Consider the following 5,406-nt stretch of genomic DNA (forward strand, 5'->3'; position numbering starts at 1 on the left):
AAGTGTAAAAATACAGTTTTGATGAACAGAATGACAGCGTATCACACCAAGCCAGATTTATATGATGGATGGATGCCACCTCAGTTCAAGTTCAGGATATGAAATGTAATTATAAAGTAACATCGAATTGCTTTCAGTTCACAGATAGTGTCAAAGAACGTTTTTCTGTTGGTATTTGTTGTGGCCGTGTAAACCAAAGCAAATAAGACTGCAGATATGCGCAAGATCCGTGAAGTGTTTTTGAAGAAAGCTGTCTAGTTCTAGACTTAACCAGATTGTGTCTATGAACAAGTGCTTTTTTGGTCATTCTCTCAGGGCCCCTGTCCCCTCCCTCAAGGAGGATTTAGCAAGTGCAGCTTTGTGAGTGTGCGAGGGAGAGTGTCTGCGCACTCTCACAGCCGGGTGGGCCGGCTGAGGGTCACGGGTCACTGGCCCGCCCAACTTCCATCAAGGAGAACAAAGCCTCCGCCGGCCCAATGAAAGAGCAGGTTGGGACTGGGCTCAAGTCCAAGGTTCCCGGCCCACATCGGGGGCTTACCAGGGGCTGAAATACGTAAAGAAATAAATAATCAAATAATAATCAGATCCTCAGCCGTCTGGAAACCTGGTCATGTGGGAACGCTCAACATGCCCATAATCAGTTCCTCTCATGAAGCCTGAAGATACACCCCCTTTTCACATCAGTCCCTTTTTCTCTGTCACTTTGAAGTCTGCTTGCTTTTGTTCTTTGCATAACTCGATCAGATTTTTTTGAAAAAGCTAATTTGTATGCCTTTCCAGTGACATAGCTGCCACCCAGAATTCTTCACAAGGAGGTGGCAGAGAGGTCAAATCAAACAGACATCTGAAAAAGAGGCCCAGGTATGACTAAGCTAAAACATATGATAAGAAAACTTTGAATTATTGTCTCTGTGTGCACATTTGCGCACAATGGAGGATTAGAGGCTTGCCGGACAAAATCACTCAGAGAATAGGAAGTTGGGGGTGGGGCTTTTTTTTGGTTTTCTCTCTCGATTATTTTCCCACCTAAACCACTTACTCTCAAACATGACGACCATGCAGAGCAAGCCGACAGATTACACAGACAGACAAATATTTGCTCTGGTTTCGTTCCAGTGTAATTGTGAAGCTTGAATGTGGCTTCAGTTAAAAATTTCACAGGGAGTTTCTCCAAAGCAGAGAGATAAACAACAACATTTTAATGCTAAATTCAGAATTTAACAATTGTCTCATTTTTAATTTATGTATTGCAATTTGAATTGGTCTATTCCATTGGAATTTGAATGATGAAGAGAAATTTACTGAATATCATTTCAGAGAAACACAAAAGAAGAAATTTCTTTAATCATCACATAATCACAAATTTTGAATATTTATGCCCTGAAAATATTTTTTTTTATACATATTTCTCTAGAGTGTTGTTTTTTTTTAATCAAAATTTGCATTTGTTGACAAAAAATATATGGACATTAAATTGAAATGAATTTAATTATGGTCCATAATTATAATTTTTTATTCAAATTTAATATATTCTTGATTGGATTTTGAAAGATGCAACAAGTTTTTCACACCTGGATTTGGGGATCCTCTTCTATTCCTCCTTGCAGATCCTCTCCAGTTCTGTCAGGTTGGATGGTAAATGTTGGTGGACAGCCATTTTTAGGTCTCTCCAGAGATGCTCAATTGGGTTTAAGTCAGGGCTCTGGCTGGGCCATTCAAGAACAGTCACAGAGTTGTTGTGAAGCCACTCCTTCGTTATTTTAGCTGTGTGCTTAGGGTCATTGTCTTGTTGGAAGGTAAACCTTCGGCCCAGTCTGAGGTCCTGAGCACTCTGGAGAAGGTTTTCGTCCAGGATATCCCTGTACTTGGCCGCATTCATCTTTCCCTCGATTGCAACCAGTCGTCCTGTCCCTGCAGCTGAAAAACACCCCCACAGCATGATGCTGCCACCACCATGCTTCACTGTTGGGACTGTATTGGACAGGTGATGAGCAGCGCCTGGTTTTCTCCACACATACCGCTTAGAATTAAGGCCAAAAAGTTCTATCTTGGTCTCATCAGACCAGAGAATCTTATTTCTCACCATCTTGGCAAACTCCATGCGGGATTTCATGAGTCTTGCACTGAGGAGAGGCTTCCGTCGGGCCACTCTGCCATAAAGCCCCGACTGGTGGAGGGCTGCAGTGATGGTTGACTTTCTACAACTTTCTCCCATCTCCCGACTGCATCTCTGGAGCTCAGCCACAGTGATCTTTGGGTCCTTCTTTACCTCTCTCACCAGGGCTCTTCTCCCCCGATAGCTCAGTTTGGCCGGACGGCCAGCTCTAGGAAGGGTTCTTTAAATATATTAAATTAAATCATAACTAAAAGTTTCTTGAGGATAAAAAATTATCTTTGCTATAAACTATGTAGGGAGCCCTTACTTGAACATTATGCTACTATAATATTAAAGGTTAACAACTTTGCCCAAACTATTAGCCTAAATTCAATTGCTTTTTATTTTTAGATATAATAATCAACACTCAAATAACAAATTGTATGCAAATATGTAAGCTGCACCTATAGGCAGTTTTTGCATTAACTTCTAAATGTTTTTACTCCAATTCGTTGTTGAAATATAATCATTTTTACACAGTGGTTGTCATTTTCATGACAGATTTATATAAACATACATTAAATAATCAAGACATTGCTAAAAGGTTAAGTTAAATATAATGAATATATAGGCTAATACAGTGCATATATTAAGCAAAAGAGTTTCTCTGGTGAACTAACAAGCTGTGGAGGACACTGAATTTTCTGAGGTACACGGCTTTTCTGAGGTAAATGCTACATGACATATTGTTTACAAGCATTTATTGATGTCTTTCCACCATTGAAACACTGATTGAGATGCGATTACAAGAGATATGACCATTTCAGTAAGTTGTACTGTATCTTTCAACATTCCTTCAGATGTTCTTTCATTCTCTAACTAGTATTAAAAAGGAAGAGATGATTGCGCTCTGTGCTCGCGCTGCCGGTTGAACTGAGGCGCCTATGCGGTGATCTGTCACGCCACATCAAAGAGCGTCAAAATGGCATTTTCTGTTTGAATTTCATGATTTCGTGGACAAAATTTGAAGATGACACTTTGTTTCTTATCGAAAGTAACAAAACACAGAGCTTATTGCGATTATTGGTAGTTAGGCTACAGTGTTGCAATGTAATGCTTCAGTACAAAGCCCTGTACAGAAAGGGTTCGGTACGAATACGTGTACCGTTACACCCTATATATTACAGTAGCAAACAGAATACAGTTAGTGTATGTATATATATATATATATATATATATATATATATATATATATATATATATATATATATATATATATATATATATATATATATATATATATATATATATATATATATATATATATATATATATATATATATACACACACTGTATTCTGTTTGCTACTGTAATTCAAATTCCTCTTAAGTTGAGGAATTCAAATGTGAATAGCAACACTGGTGCTTGATTCAATATTTGACTTTTGAAATAGAAAATCCTGATTTTTAGGACTCCTCACCAACCTTCCCTTTAATGACGTATTTTATGCCATTTTAACTGCCCTTCAAAAGCTCTACTGCGTCTTTTCTCTGGTCCTCGGCCTTGTGCCAAGAAGATGACAAATGTACTTCTCTGTCTTCTGTGGGAGCTGGTTTCTAAGGTCTCTCCTCTTTTTTTTTATAGGAGGAAATGGCATTTAGAAGCTCAAACAGGATGTCCCGCTGCTCGTCCTGACTGTGAACCCCCACCCAACACTGTGAAATGGCTTAAGTTAATCCAAGATCCTGAAAGTAGTGCATTTTTTTCCCACCCCCTTGTTCTTCATCATTTAGAAGGCTTCAGGAAAAGAAGAGGGGGACACAATGATTTCCTTCTGGTGTGTCTCAAACACAGACAGACTACCTGCTGTGTGAGACTATCTCCAAGTGTGTCCTCCGTAAACGTGAACAGTGTTTATGTCCAGCGTTTGATGAGGTGGACTTGATGGAGCCTGTTGAAAAAACAAACAAAAAAACTTCTCATATCAAATGAAAACTATCTGAGATCATAATGTAATGGACATAAATTATAATAGAATTAGGTGAACTAATTTTATTCAACAGGAAAATGATTTTGACCTAAAAAGGCTTTCAAAGAGTGAATAACTTTGCTGTGTGTTAACAGATGGTGCCAAAAGAAAAGCTGTCTGTCTCAAAATATCGCTTGGGACATTTTTTTCCCCCATACTTTTTGTGCCCAAACCCATCAAAGCTCTGGTATCTAACTTGCTGTGGTTCTTTTAATTGGCTCATGCCTCAGATTTATGAAGTAATGAACAGGTGTTGGGTGGGAGGGACAGCATGACATGGATTATAACCCTCCCCATGCGCCCGATCTCTCTCACACACATCTTTAGTTCTCATGGGCAGTTTCCCACTCTATATTTGTAGATCCAACAAATAATCCAATTTGTCATGCAACATCAGGGTATTGTATTGAATTCTAATGTCATTTATACTTTCCACAGATTCAGAACCAGGTTTTACAGGTAATTCTGGGCCATTAAAATACAGAATGACCACTAAAATTATGCTGAATGCATCAAAGACGTCAGATTAGAAAATTATAATGTCAAAGAATAAATGAATAAATTAAAAATACAACCCGAATTCCAGAAATGTTGGGATGTTTAAATTTGAATAAAATGAAAACTCAAAGACTTTCAAATCACATGAGCCAATATTTAATTCACAATATAACATAACATAACAAATGTTTAAACTGAGAAATTTTACACTTTTCCATTAAATGAGCTCTTTTCAAATTTGATGCCTGCTACAGGTCTCAAAAAAGTTGTCACAGGGGTAACAAATGACTGAAAAAGCAAGAAATTTTGAAAAGATTCAGCTGAGAGAACATCTAGCAACTAATTAAGTTAATTGATATCAGGTCTTTAACATGATTAGCTATAAAAGAAATGTCTTAGAGAGGCAGAGCCTTTTAGAAGTAAAGATGGGCAGAGCTGTGAAAGAGTGCAAATCTCATCATCTACAGTGCATAACATCATCAAAAGATTCAGAGAAACTGGAGAAATCGTAAGGGACAAGGCCGAAGACCTTTACTGGATGCCCGTGGTCTTCAGGCCCTCAGACGACACTGCATCACTCATCGGCATGATTGTGTCAATGACATTACTAAATGGGCCCAGGAATACTTCCAGAAACCACTGTCGGTAAACACAATCCGCTATGCCATCTGCAGATGCCAACTAAAGCTCTATCATGCGAAAAGGAAGCCATATGTGAATATGGTCCAGAAGCACCGTCGTGTCCTGTGGGCCAAGGCTCATTTAAAATGTTGACTGTTTCAAA

General features: G+C 38.5%; 1 long non-coding RNA gene across 1 annotated transcript; it reads left to right on the top strand.

The window, feature by feature from the left end:
- Nucleotides 1-244: 244 nt before the first annotated feature.
- On the top strand, nt 245-4,252 carry LOC125265472. The gene is made up of 2 exons (XR_007184265.1): nt 245-861; nt 3,740-4,252. It is a non-coding gene; the product is annotated as an uncharacterized LOC125265472 (long non-coding RNA).
- Nucleotides 4,253-5,406: the final 1,154 nt, after the last annotated feature.

This window comes from Megalobrama amblycephala, linkage group LG3 (assembly GCF_018812025.1).
Source record: "Megalobrama amblycephala isolate DHTTF-2021 linkage group LG3, ASM1881202v1, whole genome shotgun sequence".
Taxonomy (NCBI): Eukaryota; Metazoa; Chordata; class Actinopteri; order Cypriniformes; family Xenocyprididae; genus Megalobrama; species Megalobrama amblycephala.